Here is a 22933-nt window from a genome sequence, read left to right as displayed (position 1 = left end):
CCCCGTAGAGGAATTTTCATTTTCAACCTCTGATTCAGACTTCACCTCATACCATATGCCAAAATAAATTTCAGACGGATTAAAGAGGTAAATATTTAAAAGTCAAGCTAGAAGAGGGTAAAACCCAATATTCACATATCTCTGGGTCGAAGAGGACTTTTAAGCACTAAAGTCACTGAAGAAACCACAAAGAAAAAGATGGAGAAATGTTTACATAAATATGTAAAATTTCCACATCTTATAAAACTTACAAAATAAGAAAAATCACAGAGTAAGAAAATATATGCAGTAAACATGGGTGACCAAGAGTTAATATGTATATTACATTAAAGCTCAGATGCTGTGGGAGGAAAAAAAGCATTATGATCTTACAGGTAATGGCTAAAGCTTATGTGTAGAAAAGCTTTAAAAAATGTATAGTACGCAATAAACATACATGAAATATGTTTAACTACACTAATAATTGAAGTAGTACAAATTAAAATAATGGTGTATTTTTTTTTTAGCCTAATAAGTTAGAATCCTTCAAGTTAATATCCAATCCCATTGAGGCTGCAGTGGAACTATACCAATATATATTACTAGTTGCATCATAAATCAGTACAACCCTTTGGGAAAGCAATTTGGCATTTTGTATTAAACCATAAAAATGTTCAGCTTCTGAAAGTATCTCTTAAAGAAATAAACCAGTACCTAGGAAAAGCTGCACACTTATCACAGCATTGTTTAAAATTGTGGCAATTTGGAAACAATCCAAATGTCTAATATAAGAAAGCATATAATAAAATATAGTATATCTACTTAATATATAGCCATTAAAATTATCATAAAAGTCTGAACTATGGGAAAATGCTTATAATTTTCAGTCCAAGAAAAAGAAAACAGAAGTTATGTTTACAATATAAACATGTGTATTAATAACAAGGTAATTTGCCTAATCCACATATTTAGAGGTAGAGTTTGAACTGGAATTCAAGTCTTTCAACTCTGAGACCATTGCTTTTTCCACCTGCCCACTTCCTTCCCTGGAAGCCAAGGCACCGTTTACAGGGTATGGTCAGGAGAGGGCTCATCAGGTTGATCACTGGAGTCCAGTGGATCTACCAAGCTGAGCCTGATGTGGTGCTTCAAAGATTCTGATGGGGATGTGAAAATGTATTAGTTTGTTTTCATGCTGCTCATAAAGACATACCTGAAACTGGGTAATTATAAAGAAAAAGAGGTTTAATGGACTAACAGTTCCACATGACTGGGGAGGCCTCAAAATCATGGTAGAAGGCAAACAGCAAACAGCACATCTTACCTGGTGGCACACAAGAGAGAATGAGAATCAAGCCAAAGGGGAAACCCCTTATAAAATCATCAGATCTCATGAGACTTATTCACTACCATGAGAACAGTATGGGAGAACTGTCACCATGATTCAGTTGTCTCCCACCGGGTCCCTCCCACAACGTATGGGAATTATGGAAGCTACAATTCAAGATGAGATTTGGATGGGGACACAGCCAAACCATATCAGAAAGACAAGACTTTTGTCAACCCTAAAACCTCTAAGAGCTAGGATTTTCTAAGAGTTTCCTCCTCTCCCCATTTAGCTCAAGTGATAAAATGAACAAATGTAAAGGACCAGAAAAGGATCTGAGTTGAGCAAAAGTCTTCCTGCCAGTGTAATTACTTAAGTGCCCCGGTGACATGGGCACATGTAGGTTTTGTCAGCTCTGTTACACACCTGTATGCATATAAATATTTTAAATATTTCCAATGTTGTTTGCTTTTGTTGTTTAAGAAATTGCATTAAGTTAAAACCATTAGCCATAAAGGCCAACCATGTTTCTAAACCAGTTTTGCTTGAGAGGAAAGAAAAGACCCCAGATGGTCTCTAGATCTTGAAGGCCTAGTGTTAGAAAATACAGAGAAGGCTTACTGAGGATTCACTTTAAGAAAGAAAGCATATTTTAAAGAATCCTGAGATTTGAAAACTCGAGCCTGCTGTTCTGTTTCCTACATCCGCATCCCCAAAACAGACAAGAATTTTCTGTGTAACAGAGTTTACCATTACAGTAATAATCCCCTACATTGTGTAAGAGTTTAGCTTACTGAACACAATGACATACCATTTTTTCTTTTTTCCTTTTTGATCCACACAACCTACTGAATAGGATGGTAAGATTATTGTCCCAACTTAGTAGACACAGCAAACTGAGTTTCAGAAAAATTAAGGCTCTTTTCTGAAAGGTTTTTTTCTTGTTTTTTTGTTTGCTTTTTGGGACAGAGTCTCACTCTTGTTGCCCAGGCTGGAGTGCAACAGCGCAATCTCGGCTGACTGCAACCTCCGCCTCCTGCATTCAAGCGAGTCTCCTGCCCCAGCCTCCGGAGTAGCTGGGATTACAGGCATGCGCCACCACGCCCAGCTAATTTTTTGTAGAAACAGGATTTCACCATGTTGGTGAGGCTGTTCTCGAACTCCTGACCTCAGGTGACCCATCCACCTCGGCCTCCCAAAGTGCTGGGATTACAGGCATGAGCCACCATACTGCCCCCAACCCTGAAAGGCTTTCTCACTGGTCCAAGATCACACAGCAAGTGTGACAAGCCCAGATTTAAATGCGCTTCTCTTGTTTCATTCATTCATGTATTTTTGTGAATGTGTTTATTCGGTATGTGTTTCTTTTGCACCTTCTATATGCCTTGCACTCTGATCAGGCTGTGGCTGCTGTTGTGAACAAGCAGACAGGGACTCTGCCCTAGTGAATCTTCAAGTCTGTCCAGAAAGACATTGATCAGTAATGTGACTGTGATGAGCTCAGAGGAAAAGTATGGGGCCTAGGAGTGCACCAACAAGGGGTGCTAACCTAATTGGGGTAGGAGTCAGGGAAGGTTTATATTAAGTACATGACAGCGACATCTAAGCTGAGACCTCAAAAAATTGGATAGAGAGAGCTAGGTGAGAAGGGGGGATCGGTTTAAAACAGAGGCCTGAAGATCACCAACAATTAATAATTAGAGGAAGAGCCAGAAAAGGAGGATGAGGACTAGGGCCTACAGTGGTAGGATTATTGGAAAGCATGCTGGCTTTTTTTGTTTGTTTGATTTTTGTTTGTTTGTTTTTTTGAGACAGAGTCTTGCTCTGTCACCAGGCTAGAGTGCAGTGGCACAATCCCAGCTCACTGCAACCTCTGCCTCCCCAGTTCAAGTGATTCTCCTGCCTCAGCCTCCCGAGTAGCTGGGACTACAGGTGTGTACCACCATGCCCAGCTAATTTTTGCATTTTTAGTAGAGACAGGGTTTCACCATGTTGGTCAGGATGGTCTCGATCTCTTGACCTTGTGATCTGTCCACCTCGGCCTCTCAAAGTGCTGGGATTACAGGCATAAGCCACTGTACCCGGCCACTATGCTGTTTTTAAAGCTGAGGGAAAAGAGAGCTTCAGCAAAGGGGAGCTAGAGAATCATGTCAAATGCTACTGAGAGGAGCTTGTGGTTGACTTACATGCCTCACCGCCCTGGAGTCCCACTATAATAAGAGTAATGATTTAAAACAAGCAGGAATAAACCCACAAGGACAAACAGAATAAGAGACAAGAGCCAGCAAGAGATGCCAGCAGACTTTTGAAAAAAAGAGTGGATGGAGTTAGCAGTGTGGAGACACGGAATGCTGAGCCCCTGCTGAGGGAGGTATCAATTAGAAGCAGAGTCACAGAAAACCTCCAGGTACAGCAAAGGCAGGGGTGAGGCACAGAGCTGGAAATGGGTGGATTCAGAGTCTATGTGATGTGGAAGCAGCAGCAATGAAACCCTTAAGTTTCCTCCCTCATCTCACATGGACAAGCGACTCTCTTCTCCCACCCTGGCAGAGGATCGGAGGCTTGTTCCATAGAGATAATCTGGAACAAGGAGCTTCCAAATTCAGGGAAGGGAGAGTCACCATACCAAAAACAGAGGAAATAAGTATCAACTGAATTTTGAAAATGACATTCTAGATCCCATTTTTGACAGCCAAATGTATCATATCTCCTCTATAAGGAAGGAGATTAGAAAAGAAATCAGCAGAAGAGTGGGGGGACCAAAAGACTCTGGTAGTGCCTTCTGTGGATCCTCCACAAAACCCCTGGGTCCCCACTCCATCACCTTACGATGACAGTCAGCAGTTGACACAGAGCTTTTTGGCATCTCACTCTTAAATATGAACAGAGGATCATCAGACATCTGAGGAAACCTTCCAGCAAGTAAGAAAAAACCAAGACAAATAGGAAAACAAAAGAACTCAAAGGAAACAAAATAATATAGGAGAAGAGAACTTCAAAGAGAAAAAAACTATAGCCTGTCAAGATATGAAAGAAAATATATTACTGTCAATGTAAAACAAGAACATATACACAAAGGGGAATAGATCAGAGAAAAGGAGAGCACTCTTGGACATTAAAAATGGGAAAGTTAAAATTCCCATAAATGGGTTGAAAGATAAATGGAAGGGGAGGTGTGCTAAAAATAAATAGAACAAAATAGGTAAGAAAACTAAAGGATCAATTCAGCAAGTCCAAAATCTGACTAATAAGAACAGAGAAATGATACAAGCACATTTCCCATAGCTGAGGGCCATGGGCTTAAGGATTGCAAGTGGCCAACCTAGTTAACTTTTTCAAAGTCACTCATCTTCCTGAAAGCTCCCAGAAAGGGAAGAGATTACATGCAAAGAGTTAGGAAGCAGATGCCAATAGACATCACTAGAGAAAAGCCTGAAGATGAATAACCTTAAGAATTCTGAGGGGAAATTATTCCCAATTTAAAATTCTATACCCAAATTATCAATCAAGTGTAAGAGTAAAAGAAAGATAACGTCAGCCATGCAAGATCTTAAAATCATACCCCCAATTCACCTTTTCTTAGACAGCTGCTGGAAAATGCACTCTGCTGAAATGATAAAGTAAGCCAAGGAAGGGGGTCCAGGAAGCAAAAGGTTTAATAAAGAAGGAGGTGATAAGAAGTCACAAATAATGGATGCTTAGCAGGCCTGGAAAACAACCTGACCAGACTGTGGCCAGGCAGAGGGCTCCAGCAGCAAGGGCTCTGGGCAGATGACAGCTGTGGGTCAGATAAATGACCTGGTGTGTTTGACCATGCGGGAAAGTCTATGTCAGAGGGATTTTATAGTTCTGTCAGCTAATTTGGGTGGAGGTATTAATAGAAACATAGGAAATTAAGTAAGCAAAAAATGACACCTTTCCATTAGATTCTACTGGTCAGAAGTGGCAAATAATGCAATGGAGGGAAGTAGTAGAGAACATCACATGATAATCAAAAATTGCTGTATAAGCACATTATTTAGATATGTTGAAGTGAATTCTGGAAGAAATAGCAAAGGAGTTGAGAGAATGGCACTCAGGTATGTGGGTGAAGCAGAAGACTGTTATTTTTTATTATAAACTTTCATAGTATTCTTTGACGTCTTAAACTGTTTACATATATTATCTTGATTTAGGGGGAAAACATTTTAATGCTACAGAGGTCAAGGAAGAAAGGACATTGAAGAATGTGCATTGGAGGCAGCGGTAGGAACTGTAGGAGACCTGTGGGGTTTCTTCTACATCTCCTCACTTAGCACCGTGCATTTGGATGGCTTATTTGAGGGCAAGGTCCACACCCAGCATTCGACCCAAATAAGCACGCATTTATTTCTCTCCAGGAAGAGAGTCTGTGTTTCTAGGCATTCATTATCTAGAATAATCTGAGTTAAGGATACTGTGGTGATTGGAACATGTCGACAATTTAGCAGCCTTTCCATACACTGTTGTACGGGTTCAGAGGATAAGCTCTGGAGCCTGAGTACACAGGTTCAAATTCCTCCACCTGCTCTTACTAGCTACATTGCCTTGGGCAGACTTAGCAAAGGCAACAAGTTGAGAAATGGATTAATAATAGGGCCTGCCCTTATTACGAGGATTACATGAGTTAACACATGCAAAGTGTTCAGAGCAGGCTCCCCATTAAGTGTGCAATAGATGTTAATATTATTTTTATTCCAAATTCCTCTTTCATATTTGCTTTCACACAATTATGAAAGTCACACAACTGTCCAAATTTAGATTTTACTTTTTAAAGCCCAACGCTATTAATATGGATAAAAAGCAAAAGCAAATCAATTTACGAACATATGTATTGGTGTTGTGTGTGTGCGTGCATACGCAAAGCACTATGCTGCTCCCAAAAGGGAGACAAAGGCAGTGCAAGTCTGAGGTCCCTGTCCTCTAAGAGCTTCTCACAGCCTGAGAAGACTTAACGTTGACAGCATTAAAAACAACAAATGGGGGAGTACTACATGGCACAAGGTGAATTGTCAAGGGAATTTTGAGAAAGCCAACCATGAGGGTCATTATAGACTAGGGTGGACCAAGAAGGCCCAGAAGGATTTGGATAGGAAGAAAGGAAAGGAAAAGGCACTGAACACAAATCCAAGATGAGAAGCTGCTTGAAGTATGGGGGAAACCTCCTGAGACTGGCTGGGAATGAGAGCGGGGTTCCCATCCTGGTTCTGCGGCCACCCAGCTGTGAGACCTTGAGAACATCAGTTATCCTCCCTGAGCCTTGGAAGGATTAATGACACAATGCAATGCACCAGCACTGTGCCTGACTTGCAACAGGCTCTCATATTACTTTGTTTAATTTGTACTTTTAGTCTGAATCCCAAAGCAAGGCCATATTGACTGGCTGGGGGTTCGAATGAGGAAGCTTTCTGGAGGGAGTCAGAGCCCTAGGCCCAGACCTGTAGTTCCAACAGCCTGGTTATTGTCAGTCTCAAAAGACTGTTCAGAGAGGAGAAATATTTACAATAGTAGGCATTGTGATTTGCCTAAAATAAAGCTGCTTTGAGCCTTCAGCTCAAACTATGGGAAGTCTCTTTTGTCCTTCATTACTGGCATCTGTCAGCTGACGCCCTTTGCAGCTTCAGTTATGCCGCTCCTCCTGTGTGCCAGCTCCGCTGCACTACCTGTAATTCTGAAAACATCTGCCTTTGAAGGTAATGTTCTTTCTTTCTAAATATTCCCTGTGCCCTTCTCTGCCTGGAGAATATCTGCCCAGTCTCCAAGGTTGAGTGACAATGCCTTCCTCGCCTTCCCTGAGATGTTGCTCCATCGTCTGGGCTTTACACATTTATTACCACAAGCACTTAGCACCTTGTGCATCAGACTGTGAGAGTAGAGGGCAGAGGCTATGCCTTCATCATATCACAACTGACCAAGCATTTGCTCTTCACCCGGCCAGGAGCTGGGAGCTGGGAGCTGGGGCTACAGAGGGAGTTAGGTCCCACCTTGGTCCTCCAGGCTCGTGTTACAGTACAGCAGGCAGACATGGAGATGACTAATGCCAGTGCAGTTTTCCTGAGCTGTCATGAAACTTGGGCAGTGTTGTGGGTGAACCAGAGAAGAAAGCAATTAATCCCTTAATTGCCTGCACATGGCACATAGTAGGGTTTCCGTGACTAGTTGTTTGGGAAGCCTGACAGTTTTGGGATCTGCAAGTCATTTCACTTCTCTAGGCCTCCATTTTCTCATCTGAAAAATAGGGATAACCATACGTAACTTTTAATGCTGGGGTAAGAGTTATGAAATAATGTATGAGTTTAATGGGTTTATCACAGTGCCTAGCACATAGGACTCAATAACAGGTGGTGGTGATGGCTACTATTGTTACCTTATTTCATGTCTAAATTCATCACTTTATTATTAACAACTTGGATCTGCACTAAAAATCAGAGAAGTTTAGATGGGATGAATGAGAGGTCACATATTCTAGTCCTTCTTTGACTTTCAGTGGATGTTTTTGAAAGTATTCCTGCCCGGAGTCTCTCTCTTAATTTACTGTCCTGGTGGCTGAGTGTGAAGGTTGGGATTTCCCCAGGGTCTGAGAGGAAAGTGAGGTTACACTCAGCCATCATTAATTAAAGCTGCTCTCCCCAAGCCTTCGGAAAGTCGTAGCCTGGAAAACCATCAGATGACCCAAGCAGCAGCCACCTCAGGCCAACTGCTCCGGAGGGGATGTGCACCTGCGTCCTCCTAAACGCTGGTGCACTGCCAGGCATGGAGGGCTCAGCAGGGGGGAGTGTGCTCCCTGGGAGGGTGCTGATCTGTTCTTCCTGCTTTCTGTTACATTCCTTAGAAGCCTTGAGACCAGCAAGCCTAGCCTCAGCCCCACTTCTCCCTCAGTTTAACAGCCAACAGTGAGCAGGTCTCGGAGGCCTCTCCTTTGTGCACCCTCTACCTTGGGCTGCTGGGCCCAGCCCCTGGCTGTACTGATGGATCAGGCCCAGTCATCAGAACAGCCTCCCTGGTCATGGGCACCACCGAGGTGTCCAGGGTGAGCAGTAATGGAGGAAAGAAGCCAGACATTGGCCAGTATGATGGGAATTTATGGGAAATGCCCCGGGGGGTCCTAGGAATAGGCTAGATCTTTAAAACTCATCTTTCACAGAAAGAGGGAGTAATGTCTGTAAAATGTTTGTCCATACCTTGGAGGTATGAGCCAAAAGGAAGAGAGGATTCAGCAGCCCCAATACGTCCATGTGGGTACATCCCTGTGTGTCGTGGTGTAGGTGGAAGAAACATCATCTCACATGGACTCACTGTGTCTTAATGATATAAGCCAGTACTGTGTGGAGATGGTGTTGGAGCATTAATTGCTGTTGTTCCAGGACAAGATCCAGGCTCCCTCTTATCCTGTTGTCACAAAGTACACGCACCTGCATGCACAGTATGCTAGGAGCCTCTGGTGAAGGAGAAGAAGTGAGCTAAGGCCAGCTAGGGGACAGCCACTAGAAACTAACCCACACAGAAGGGTCTGCAGGCCCCTATTTCCAGTCTTTCCCTTGCTAATACTATAATCCCTGCTGTGGACAGGGGTTTTCTTATCACTCCCATTTTCCAGACAAGGAAACTGAGACACAGAGAGATGAAGTAACTTGTTCAAAGTCACAAAGGAGAGAGCAGAGTAGAATTAGAACCCCCAGAGTCTCATTCTGAAGACTGCAAGCTGGTGCTTTCTCCATTATACCATGCAGCCTCTGACTTGGCATGTCCCAATGGTTTTGCTTTGTTTGGTTTGTTCTGACTAGGTTTCATTTTACCTACTATTAATGAGACATTTACTGCAGGCCCCGTTAAATGCCTCCCATGCATTATCTCATTGAGCCCTCCAACCCCAACATGAAGCAGATAAGTGAGGAAACCAGAGCTCAGAGACACTAAATGGTTTGCCCAAGGTTACACAACTAGTGAGAGTCAGAGCTGGAAATCATACCCAGGTCTGTCTGATGGCATAGTCCATGCTCTGCCATGGACCAGGGAGTTCAGCCTTGTCAAGTCAAAACATGCCAGAGACAAGATCCACCCCTGAACTGAGGGGCGGTCAGAGACTTCACATGGGGAGATAGGGCCATGCTGGCCACACCTGGGTCACACTCACACACCAGCCCAGTGGACAAGTAGAAAGAACCAGGGACCCAGGAGGAAGGCTGGCCAGACAGAGGGGCTGCAGTCTAGTGCTTGAGGGGCCCCTCAGGCTGTCTTCATCTAGGCATACAGATAGCTGAGTGTAGGAGCACCAAACCACTTCCAAACCTCCCACTGGGTGGAGAGCAGATGGCCCCACAGGCCACCCTCTCATTGGTCACATTGGTCAGGGAACTGGGGAGACTTCCCCTTTAGGCCAGGCCCATGCTGGAGCTAACATTTGTATTATAACTTCATCCAGTGGTGGCTTAAAGTCCTGCTGCTGCCAGAGTCAGAAATGGCCAGAAGGTTCTATAAAGTTTTCACAACAGAAACTATTTCTCAATTTCTTGCAAGATATGTAGCTACCGCTTTTGCCACTGGGCAGTTTCTGCCTAGAGGCTGAGGAAGTATCTGCCTAGGTGGCTAGAGCAGCTATAAAATATTTAACTTGAACATATAATTACATTACCATGATCTCTAATAGGATTTGGTGTCAAGAAGAAGTCCAACTTGGCCTCTGGCTCAAAGATATAGACCCAAGTTATTATGTTGAGTGTTACCTAGTGGATAAATAAGAAAGAAATACTGTTCAAATCATCGTGCTGCTGACCAACATGCATTATAATTATTGTGAAGAGAAATCCACCGCAGCCTGAGAATTTATCCATCTTGCTAATCAACTTACTGTGTTATATCCTGATAGAAATAATTTAAGTACATAATTCACAGATGCCATCTTGGCAGCTCTTGCTAGAGAAAAGAATTGGGGTCCTGCAAAGTGATATTACTACATGCTCCCCAAATACATGGTTAGTGCTGTTTTGGGAGAAGAGAGGCCAGTACCACGTCTAGCTAAACATAAAAGGCCCAGAGGAAGACAGATCACAGTGAAGCTGCAGGTCTGGAAACAATTTATAAAAAGGGAATTTGAAAAAACAGAAATCAGCGAGGAAGTAAGCGGTGCATTCTCCACAGAGAGAGCCCAGCCTTAAGATTTGAGGCAGAACACACCAAAGGACATGAAACCAACCAGAAATTGCACTTTGTCATTTGATATTTAACAAGTGTTGACTGCCCAGCTACTCCAGACAGAACACTGTGCCAGTCACTGTGGCAGCACAGATAAGAGGGAGAATTGGAAATGGATCCTTCCTCTCAATGAATTTGCAGTCTACTAGGGGAAAACAGCCATACTCATACATAACTAGATTGCAAAGTAGACAGCAGTAGGTAATAAGTGAAAGACAGAAGTAAACTGCCATCAGGATTCAAATGAGAGCTCTATCTTGCTAGGAAGAGCCAGGGGGACCTTCACGAAAGAGGTAATATTTAAACTGGGCCTTGGCCGGGCGCAGTGGCTCACGCCTGTAATCCCAGCACTTTGGGAGGCTGAGGCAGGCAGATCACCTGAGGTTGGGAGTTCGAGACCAGCCTGACCAACATGGAAAAACCCCATCTCTACTAAAAATACAAAATTAACCAGGCATGGTGGTGCATGCCTGTATTCCCAGCTGCTCAGAAGGCTGAGGCAGGAGAATTGCTTGAACCCGGGAGGCGGAGGTTTCAGTGAGGTAGATTGCACGATTGCATTCCAGCCTGACCAACAAGAGCAAAACTCCATCAAATAAATAAATAAATAAATAAATAAATAGGCTTTGAAGGATGGATAGGACTTGGACAAGCAGATAAGTGGGAAAAGGGGATTTTCAGGTAAAGTTATGAGCAGTGGGCTCAGTCAGGGAGGCTGAAAAGGGAGTGCGGGTTCAGGTGGGGAGTAATTTGGCAGCAGCACAAAGAGGGCATGAGAAAGACCTTACATGAAAAGGGCAATTGGATCCTTAAACTCCTGGTTCAGAAATTTGGGCTTTCTCCTCTCCAGTGTTTTCTAAAGTATAGTTCTCAAGATTATTTTAGATTATACATAGACAGACTCTATTTCAAAAATTATGTATTTATTTTAGTAAACTGGAAAAATATAGTTAGATATAGCAAATCATTATTTCATAGTGATATTGAATTTCTATGTTAAATAAAGTTAAGAAAATAAATGAATCAAAAAATGCTAAGTGAGTAATAGGACAGATGGTATGTGAATATGGCAACAGCATAAAAGCAGTACCCAAATAAGTGACTTTTAGAAAACACTGCTCCGGGCCTGGGTGGTATATTCGGATGCCTAGAAACCAGGCAGGTGACATTAGTGCAGGAAGCTACAGAGATGGCCTGTGGCTGATCACAGGGTCTGGGCCTGCCCTAAATGAGAAGAGATTATTCCCATGTTGGATCTTCCAATTTAAAAACTTTTTTTTTTGTATTTAACAAGTTCTAAGTATCAAAATAGATACATGAAAGCCAACATGAAGATTTTTCTTTGATCTCATTTTTAAAAAGTTCTGGCAACTGATTCAAATTTTTGAAAACACTACATAAACAGAAGTGTCCATAGGGCTCCTGTTTGTAATATCTACTCCAGATGATAAGGGACAGTAACCCTATGGAAGGCTACTGCCCCTTATCATCTGGAGTAGACATCACAAAGGGGTAGGCCTGGAGACAGAAGTCCACTTAGAATGCTGATGCAGCAGTCCAGGCCATGAGTAACATGGCCTGGATATTTCCATTTTCCAAGTAAAGTCCAAGCCAACATAGAGGTTTTTACCTGTAAGTCTCTAGGTTATCTTTATATAGTTTTGTGCATTTTCATATCTGACTATGCTGACTTAAAAGGGAGGAGACCGGCCGAGCATGGTGGCTCACACCTGTAATCCCAACACTTTGGGAGGCCAAGGAAGGTGGATCACCTAAGGTCAGGAGTTCAAGACCAGCCTGACCAACATGGTGAAACACCGTCTCTATTAAATACAAAAAATTAGCCAGGCGTGGTGGCACATGCCTGTAATCCCAGCTACTTGGGAGGCTGAGGCAGGAGACTCTCTTGAACCCTGGAGGCAGAGGTTGCAGTGAGCCAACATTGTGTCACTGCACTCCAGCCTGGGCAACAAGAGCAAAACTCCGTCTCAAAAAAAAAAAAAAAAAAAGGAGGGGGATTTGGTTTTCTATTTGGTCTGTAAGTAGTAGAGAGCTTGGTGACAAGCCTGGATAAATGACTGGAGACTAATTAGCAGCTCCCCATACCCCACTTCCTCAGAACCTGTTTCTTTTCCTGCATTGTCTGTCATCACAGAAGAATTCAACACAAAGTGATGCTCATTAGATGGAACTCTCTAGCCAGCAGCTGAGTTGAGTGTTTTACACTGATTTCTTAAGTAATTTGTCCCAGAGACAGACTTGACATGAAGTTGGCATTATGATCAGCTGGTCACTGCGTGGGAGCAGCAGACATGATTATTCTGGATCTGGCTCTTACTCTTACTTGACCTCCATCTTGCCCAGAACTGCTTTGCATTTCAAAAGCCTGTATATTCTTTAAGAGCTATTCAAATACTACCTCCTGGAGGACCAAGCCCTCCTCTTTGGAACTGGTCCACAAGCTCTTTTGCATTCTTGGGTAGTTTAGATCTTTCTGCCCCCTCTGGCTTGTTTTTTACAGACTTGTGTGTAAAGTCTGTCTTTCTTCCAGACCAGCGGTTCTCAAAGCCCCAGCCCAAGGATATCATCATCACCAGAGACCCTACCCCAGACCTATTAAATTGGAAACTCTGGTGGGTAGGGCCCAGCAATCCATGTTTTAACAAGCTTTCAGATGGCTGACAAGGATAAAGTTTGAAAATCACAGAGCTTATACAGGAGTAAACTAATATTTCCTGAGTATCTTTTATGTACCAGGTGCATATGTATGGTGGTTTTATTTTTCACAACTGTGTAAGGCAAATGGTTTTCTCATTTCACTAATAAGTAAACTGAGACTCAGATACAGTGACTTCTCCAAATCACACCCTCAGAAGTCACACGGTTGGAATTCAGACCTAGACCGGTGTAGTGACTCAAGGCTAAAGCCTTCCCAGTGCTCCTCGAGAATAAGGACTATGCTTTGGATCCTCCCTCCTGACAGCTTTAACACAGTGGAGTCAATAGAGACTTGATCAACAAATCAATATTTTTGTCCAAGTGTGATACATTTGCGAGTGGCTGGAGCAGCATTTTGATTTTTGAATACTGGTAGGCATGTTTGAAAACCAGTGTTTCAGTTAACAAAGCCAAAATAGATACCAGTTGGAATGTACTGGCCCTGGCAACATCCTCTGCAGTAGTCCTGACTCTATAATTGACTAATCTACAGGCAAAAGGAATGGGATCAGCATGTGATATAGTTTAGATGTGTGTCCCCATCCAAATTTCATATTGAAATGTAATCCCCTGGTGGCTCACGCCTGTAATCCTAACACTTTGGGAGGCCGAGGTGGGTGGATTGCCTGAGCTCAGGAGTTCGAGACTAGCCTGGGCAACATGGTGAAACCCCATCTCTACTAAAAATACAAAAAATTAGTCGGACATGGTGGTGTGCGCCTGTAGTCCCAGCTACTTGGGAGGCTGAGGCAGGAGAATTGCTTGAACCCGGGAGGCGGAGGTTGCAGTGAGCCGAGATCGTGCCACTGCACTCCAGCCTGGGCAACAGAGCGAGACTCTGCCTCCAAAAAAAAAAAAAAAGAAAGAAATGCAATCCCCAATGTAGGAGGTGATTAGATCATGGGAGCAGATTTCTGAAAAGGGAGTGTGTACTATCCCCCTTGGTACTGTCCTCATGATAGTGAGTTCTCCCGAGATCTGGTCATTTTAAAGGGTGTAGCACCTACCCCCCCTCGCTTTTGTGCTCTTGCTCCATGAGATATGCAGGCTCCCACTTCACCTTCCACCATGCCTCTAAGCTTCCAGTGGTCTCCCCAGAAGCAGATGCCGGTGTTATGCTTCCTGTACAGCCTGCAGAACCATGAGCCGTTTAAGCCTCTTTTCTTATAAATTACCCAGTCTCCAGTATTTCTTTATAGCAACATGAGGACAGACTAATACAGCATGCTTTTATTTTTTAACCGGATTGGCAGTTGTGGTATGGTAGAAGAATCCCTAGGTTAGGTAGGAGTAGAAATCCAGATTTTGATAGTGGCCCTGTCACTTATTAGCGGCATCAACTTAGGCAAGTATCTGTGCCTTCATGTTCTCATCTACAAAATGGGAAAGAACACCTTCCCTTCCTACATACGGAACTGTTGTAAGAATGAAATAAAACTGTATGTGGAAATACTTGAAAAACAAAAAGTTCTGCACTTATCAGCTATTATCAAAGCCTCCAAGGTATGAAGTAGATCCTGGTGAGGTGCCAAGGTAAATTAGTTTTTTTCCGTTGCAAGGGGCAAAACACAAGCAATCTCAAGGAAAAGCTGATGTGGCAATGAAGTCGTTTCTAAAAGATTCCTATTGCTGGGGACGAAAATAGGCACCGAGAAGCTTCTAGGAATCCGGGCAGCTCAGGGGTCTTTCATTCATTCATTCTCTTCCTTCATGGGCTTCGCTGCTGGTCTTGCTGCAGTGTTCCCGCCTCTTTCCAGGCTTCAGCTCCATTCATGAGCTTTCTCTCATCACTCAGGACTGCTTCCTCTTCACTTTGGTTCCACCTTGGCCATAAGGACCTCACCAGCCCGTCTCTTCCTATCACACCCTTTGGCTCCTGCTCCTGAATGCTAAGTTCCCTGGGTACATTTTAGATCAAATACTAGAGAACGGGCTCTGATTGGCCCGGAACCTCTGCCCAGTGGGCTGTGTCACAGAGCACCGTTCAGCCTGTGCCTGAGCTTGGCTTGGGTCAGGTGCTCAGCCGGGTCCAATCAGCTGTGGGCAGTGGGAACGGGGCGGGGTGTTGTCTCTTCCACCTGGGCCACCGCTGGGCAGGCGCTGAGGCCGGGGGCATTGCACTGCAGCAGCTGTGGGTTAAGGGTGGAGGGAAGACGAGGCATTTCCCGGGAGCGCTCGCCTCTCCTCAGAAGGGCCTCGTGCTCTTGAAGAGCGCGGCACTTGGCTGTCTCCCCAGTACTTGGTGTGTGCCTCAGTGATCTCTCTGGCACATGCTCACGGGGCACCGCTGGGAGACGCAGCAGAACAAGAGCCCAGAGTGTCGCACTGGCATCTGAGAGCGCTGCCGCCAACAGCCAGGAAGGAGGCTAACCTCGGGGCCGCTTGAGGCTCCCATCAAGGGATGGATGATAATGCGATACTGTTACATCAGGAACAGCAGGGAGGATTAAAAAGTTAAGGTAGCTCCTGAAATGAGCAAACGTCTCCCCCTCTGCCCTCTGCCCGGCCACGAACATGATGACTTCTTTTTCTTAATTTTAACTTACAGTTTGTATTGGTTGAAGTAATAAAATGTAAATCAGCCCTTAGTTCCTATTTCTTGTCTATTGTATTTCTTTTAAAAAAAAAATTTTATTTTATCTTAAGTTCCAGGGTACATGTGCACGACGTGCAGGTTTGTTACATAGGTAAACGTGTGCCATGGTGGTTTGCTGCGCCTATCAACCTGTCATCTAGATATTAAGCCCCACATGCCTTAACTATTTATCCTGATACTCTCCCTCCACCCGCCCCACAACAGGCCCCAGTGTGTGTTGTTCACGTTCCTGTATCCATGTGTTCTCATGGAACATGATGATTCTTTTCTCAGCTTTTTCATCTATATGTATCGTTTTCTAAGTCCTGACAATTCAGGTTGATTCATCAGATCACAGGAGGTTAGACCTGACCAATCACTTAAGCCATCCACTTCACTGGAACACTTCCTGAGCTAGAGTGGATTCCCAGTAAATATTTACTGAATAAATTTTATAAATTTTGTAGATGAAAAGAAAGGCCCTGAGGAGGAAAGAATTTGATCAGTGTCACTTAACAAGTGGATGGCAGGAGTAGGACTAGAACCCAAGTTTCTTGAGACAGTCCAAGCAAGTTCCTTTACACCATGACTCACAGAGTCATAAGATTTCAGGCTTGGGAGATGTCATACACTTCATCTTTAATACCCCCTGCAGTATCCCCACTAGTCATTAATTTGCTCTCTCCTTGAATGCATCCAGCGACTGAAAATATATGACTTTGTAGATCACCTAGGTCATTCATTTTAGTCATTCAGCTAACAAACATTCATTACCTGCTTTGAGTCAAGGATATTATTTGCCAGAGATCCAGAGATGAATAACACATTTCCTGCCTTCAAGAAGTTTACAATATTTGGGCAGATACATACATGTAAACAGAACGTAACCCAATGTAGTAAGTAGTATTCAGCTCTGACTCTTAGAAAGTAAGTAAGTTGATTCTTCTTTTGAACCAAGTCTGTTTCCCAAGGACTATAGTCCTTATTCACTGGACCCAGGTCAACCTATTAGGGCCACAAAACACAGTCCTTATTTCACCTGATTACCTTTCAGATATTTTAAACAGATGTCATAACCCCCTTAGTAAGCTGAATTTTCAATTCCTTCAAGAATTCTTTATTTGAAATGTGGTTTCAAGTTCTTTCATCTTTCTGGTTGTTCTTCAGTGAACACATTCTAGCTTAACTCATCAGTGTCTTAAACGTGGCTCCCAGATGTGAACTGCTGAACTCCAAATATGGTCTGAGAGTACAATGTGGAATTCAGCTTCCTATCACTGTTTATTCTAGGCATTGTAATAAAAAAATAGAGGCAAAGGAAACAGTATGTTTCTTGGCCACCAAACGCCTCTGGAACCTGATTATTGTGGCATCCCCACTTCTCTGACCTCTTTCCTCTATTTTCCCCTTGTATTCCTGCTTTGTTTATCAATACAATAAATATTATTGAGTTCTTGGTTTGTGTTTAGCAATCACAAGACTCTTTGGAGAACCAGATATAATGCCTGTGTTGAAGGAGTTCACAGTCTTATTGGTAAAATTTGGTTTGTCCCCAAAGAAATAATTAACAAATAGCCAAGACTGTATATAATAAGGAAACAATCTTTCTCCTAGACCTTTCCTTAGAGCTGGTCTTATTAGTGGTTGGTGGACTTCTGGATATGACTGAAAACAGATCTTCCAATTCAAATGTTGGCACAGAACTGGCTTCAAGCCCAGTCTGTCAGGGGCTTTGTCAAATTTTTGTCATTGCATTGACCTAGACTGTTGCAGACTGAAGGCCTTTGAATTCCATCATCTGCAAAGAAAGCTGGGACATCTATAGGGACCGACACCTCACAGGCCATGGAACAGCTTTCCAGCACCTGGCACCTGCCCAGTGCCAATCTAGAGTGCAATGGGATAAAACTTCTTTCAGATGTTGGCAGGAGCCTGCCTGTGTTTGTGCTTCTGGGAGACAAGTTTAATTTGCTTTCACAGCACTTTCCCCCAGGAGAAAATTTACTCAAACACCCTGCCTTCTTCACATTCAGAAGCGTTGCTTGTTTGTTTTCCAGTTTTTACCATGGGGAGTTTCCATGTGTCTTGTGTGCGTATGTGTCCATGGGTTTACCCCCCAGAAACCCACATTTCCTTGTTTGGATTCATTAGACCAAGTCAGAGTGTTTTTTAATTCATAAGTGGAAGGCATGTATGACCCTTCCTTAAAACCAAAACACCAGCTCTGCCAGGTCCTGGGCCAACCTCTTTACATGCACAGCATCACCCTATTTGGTCTTCAAAATAACTCTCTGAGGTGTGTGTTACTGTTGACCCCATTTCACAAATGAGGAAAGTAATGTATAGAGATGGCTTGTCCAAAGGCATCTAGCTAGTAAGGGTTCCAGAGCCCATACTCTGGTCCAGGCCAAATGCTGCAAACTTTGGCTGCATATAGGACAGGTTCACCTACCAGATTTTCCCCTATCAGCTGTGTGACCTTGAGAAGGTGACTTCATCTCCCATTCTCTATCTAAGACTGTAAAATGGTGACATAAGTACCTATGTCTCATAATTCTTATGAAGATTAAGTTAGAATATATGATTTGCTTTTTGCAGTTCCATTTGAGGGAATGAGAGGGTCTCTGTTGGACTCTTCCTTCAACCTTGAGTTGCTGTAGAATTAAATCCCGGCTATGCTGTCTAGTTTCCATTTCTTCTTTTTGGTTGCTAATAATAAATCCAGTCCTTCTATTTCAGGAGCAAAGGGGATGAAATAGGTGTAACCTGAAGTATAAGTGTCACCAGCTGCAGTCAAAGTGTTGTATCCAGGTGGCAGTCCTGGGGTTCAAGCTCCTTCTTGCCTGTAGCATTATCATCCATCCTCCTCTGAGGAAGCCAGGAGGAGTCAGAAGTTAGATCTCTGGCAATGGGTATACCTTGGTACTTCAACCAGGTGTTCCCAAAGAGTTCCTGACAACCACTTTTATAATTTAAGGAGACAACAAAAACAGAAGGAGATATTAGTAGTAAATGCAGGCTTCTATTAGCCTGGACATATCACAAGGGAACAAGACATACAGGAGCTTCTGGGAGGGAGGGATAAGTGTGGGGTGAGCAGAAAGGAGAGAATGAGAATGTCGAGTGGGCCTTGACCCCATTCACAAAGCTGGTTCCTTCTGTCTTTGATGCTGGAGTCCAGCATCAAGCTTGCACGTCCACAGAGGTTTGCCCACTCAGAGCAAGGCAAGAGGCAGGTATGCCCATGCCATGGTGAGCTGACAGAGGAGAAAAGCTGCCTTTCCTTTACTGATATTACCGCCCCTGTGAGACAGTTAAGGAGGCGATTGGGCTGTCCAGGTAGTCCTCCTAATAAGATTTTCTTCTGTGGTCTCTCCTTGTTTCCTACAAAATGAGGCTTCAGGATTTTAGAAAGGAAAACCAGAAGGATGCAAATGAGGGCAGGCTTTCCTCAACCTCAACCCTGGACTCAGGAGAACTTAGTTATCAGCTGTGATCATCTTTCACCTTGACATAGCAGCGCTAATGATTTGTTTCTGAAAACAAATCAGTAGTAGTGAACAGTCAAAACGGGCACCGCAGTGGGTTCCCTGAGGCCTCTGTGGGTTCCTGACTCCCATGTCTCCACTGGGAAGAAGCACTGTTGTCTTTTCTTCCTTCTGCAGTTGCCCCTTTGTATTTCAGGCAACATTTTGTTCAATATCCAGAGAACACTCCCACTCACAACACATGTCCAGAGAATGAGCTAAGGAAACACTTAAACTCTGCATTCCAATACAGATGAAAGGAAAAACAAGTTCCTGAAAATCATGTATTTTTTTTTACCAGGACCCACTGCTGTGATAGAAAAACAAGCTGGGGGAAAGGCCCCGTTTTCCAACATGCCATATACCCAATTATGAAAATCAATTATTCATAGGCTGCTGAATTTTTAATTTGGATCCAAGCAGATCTAAAGGCACACCTTCTGCTAAATGAAGGCAGCTGCAGTGTGAACATGAGCAAAGCAGGAGAGACTGTGGGGGAAGAAATTCACCAAACACTAATTGGGAACATCCACAGTACTTACACATTAAAGTTCACACTTTTCCCAAGCCAAAGAATATCATTTCTGCCCTAGAATGTAGCACAGAGATACCTGGTCAGTGGAGATTCATTATTTGTGGGATCCTAACTGAACCTCAAGTTGTTGAAATCCCTCCAAGTGGAAGAAAAATATATACATAAACATTTTATCAAAAGAAAACATTCTCTATATTTCTCCTTTCCATTTCCTTGTTGCTACCTTAAAATTATTTCATGTCTCCCAAAACTTCTGCCTTCTCTAACACCAGTAGCCTGGGGCAAGTTTTGTAGCAAACAGGCTTCTATGCTGTCAGGTTTAGCAACCAACACTACACTCAGTCACAGAAAATATGCTTTCGTCCCTTTCTCACTATGAAGGCTTTTCGGCAGATGATAAACAGGTTGTATCTTGCAGACTCCGGAAATCAGAATCTAACAAAGTATATAACACTTATCTGCAGTTGATCCTGTTAAAAATGCAGCTTGTATTTATAGTAATTTTATTAGGAGCTATACTTTATACCATTGGGTTTGAGAAGGATTGAACCATAGAAATTTAGATCTGGGAGGGATTTCTGAGCTCATCTGGTGGAATTCTTTCAGGAGTAGAAACAAATATTTATTGAGACCCTCCTCTGGATTGAATACCAGGGCAAATACATAAATGAATAAACTCAATTTCTATCCTCAAGGAGTTCACAGTCAACAATGAAACCTATATGGTATTTTAATAAGAGTGAGGGGAAAAGAGTTCTGGAAGTAACTTAGCCTGTTTAAGATGTCCAGGCCTTTCCAAGGAGGTGGCATTTGAACTGGATTTGAAAGAAGGAATAGAGGTTGCCAAGCAGGAACTTATGGTAGGAGCAAGTGCAATAATGAGAAGACAGGTACCGAAAGATCATGTGACATGGCCAAGGGTTCACAACCACTCAGTAGCAGGACAACGCCTGGAAGCCAGGCCGTCTGCCTTTCTGTTCTATACTCCTTCCTCAGCCCTGCAGGCAGGACTGTCTCTCCAACTGTACAATTAGCCCAGTAGCTTAAAGTGGAAATTATCTTGCCTTAGACTTTACTCAAAATTTTAATTTTTTAAAAGAATATTCAAAGTGAAACTTCCTAAATGGTTCTTTCTAAAAACAGTGTTTAGGAATCCACTACTGACTTAAAGGTCTTGGGAAGATGGATTCTTCCAAGTAAAGCCAATGGAGAATACAGATCTTCAGGTCCCCAGCCTAAGCCTTGCTCTGCTGGGACCCAGACCATTTTGCCCTGAAACGAGGCCACGTGTTGGGTTAGACCTTCTTGTTCTTAACTCTGTGTTAATATAAAACACTGCTTGTGTTAGCAGAGACAACACTGAGTGAGTGGAATTGCCCACTTACTAAAGGAGCCACACATTTGGACCATTTTTCCAAACTTTAAAAATAGTTCTTAAGTTGATACTTTAAGACCTTGAAGAAGGACATTTCTTGAAAATGCATCATGCTATAAATGCCGCCACCTCCACCTATATATCACCAAGCCATTTTTCAAGCCCACGTCCTCTGAGAAGCCTTCCCTCTGCTAATTTTGCCCCATTCCAGCTGCCATGGTACTACCCTTAAGTGCTATGCTGCATTTAAGTTTTGATGCCCTTGTCTAGATGCCTTTTCTCCACCCTTGGTCTCTTAATTAATTATAGACTCATAGAATTTTAGAACAGGAAGCAGTTGCAGGGAACCATCTCCACCATTGCCTTCATTTCACATATCAGGAAGGTGAGGCCCAGAGAGGGGAAGGAAGTTGCTTTAGGTCACAGATCATGGTACTAAAAGAGTAGATCCCAAAACTAAGTTTTCTTACCTCCGGGCAGAGCTTTTTCTATGCCTCATGCAACAGTTGACTTATTATTTTGTTCTCCCAGTTAAGCTGCAAATTTCCTATAGGCAAGGCTTGTATCTAATATAGTAACATTTCATTTAACACAGGCCTAGATCTTGACTTCATGACTTATAGTTGTGAGCTAAGACAATAGACTGCCTGCTTAACTAACCTTTTCCTTTACTTTCAAATCTGACTCTACTGGTTCCCTCTGAGACCTCGGGCAAGTCACTGCCCTTCCTCTGGGTCTCAGTTTCCTTCTGTATCAGATGAGATCATTGGGCTGGATGTCTCTAGGATCCCTCCAAGCTCTGAAAGTTATAGAATTCTCTATCCTACAAATAGATCCTTTGCTGCCTTCAGGATGGGCTTCTCTGTCCCACTGTTTCATCCAGTGAACCCATAGCTAGAGTCGCCACAAAAATAGAGGCAGGGAAGTGTTCCCATGAGGGGGTGCCCCAAACTATCCCAAGATAGGGCTGGTTGGGATTGCAAAGAAAGAAGCACTAAAAGCCAGGCTGATCTGTCCAAAGCGTTTATTAGGGGAACTTACAGAGTGCTGTAGCAATTCTCGTGCAGACAGCAAGTGAAAGGGATTTTCTACCTAGGTATCTCCATAGCAAGGTGTCCAGGGTATGGAGTTTATATGGGGATTTAAGGAGTTTGGCTCAAGGCCAGGGCTAGTTTCTTTACTGTTTGGGAAAACAACCTAAACACCTTTTTCAGTACCTGAGAATGTTCAAGGCTTCAGTGTGGACTCCAGCCCGCAGAAGAGTTGCTAATGGCTGTGTCAGTCACAGAGCGGTCAAGGCCTGTATTTCTCAATCAGGACACAAAAAAAGTGGGAAGTTGGGGGATCCTATACCGATAGATCTGCCTTGCTCATTTCCCTGGATTCTGCTGTGGAATAATTTCCTTCAAGATCCAGATAGCATAGTGTCATGCAGCAAGGCCAGGCATGGAGCCCAAAGGCTCGGGTTCCAGTCTTTGCAGTCTTGCCTCTTTGATTTAGTATCTGTGGCCTTCCACAGGTCACTTCATTTCTCTCAGCCACCTATTGATTTTGTTTTGTTTTGTTTTGTTTTGTTTTGTTTGTAAAATAGGAATAACAATATGTACTTGTCAGATTTGGTGACCGTGAAATGAGATAAATTCGTGGAAATACATGGCACAAAGAAGGCATTGGCATATAGTTGCTT

The 22933-nt window shown here is 43.3% G+C and overlaps 1 protein-coding gene and 1 long non-coding RNA gene across 3 annotated transcripts in view; one reads left to right on the top strand and one right to left on the bottom strand.

Moving 5' to 3' along the window:
* Positions 1 to 22933, top strand: part of TENM4 (teneurin transmembrane protein 4) — a 777096-nt gene that overhangs the window by 597856 nt on the left and 156307 nt on the right. The window lies entirely within an intron of this gene.
* Positions 7292 to 15177, bottom strand: LOC129525615 (uncharacterized). Its single transcript, XR_008670023.2, has 3 exons — positions 14242 to 15177; positions 9957 to 10047; positions 7292 to 7552 (listed from the first exon to the last, which is right to left on the bottom strand). It is a non-coding gene; the product is annotated as an uncharacterized lncRNA (long non-coding RNA).

Source organism: Gorilla gorilla, chromosome 9, assembly GCF_029281585.2.
Source record: "Gorilla gorilla gorilla isolate KB3781 chromosome 9, NHGRI_mGorGor1-v2.1_pri, whole genome shotgun sequence".
NCBI classification, from domain to species: domain Eukaryota; kingdom Metazoa; phylum Chordata; class Mammalia; order Primates; family Hominidae; genus Gorilla; species Gorilla gorilla.
Note: the sequence above shows the minus strand (reverse complement) of the source record. Positions and strands in the feature narration are given on the sequence as shown.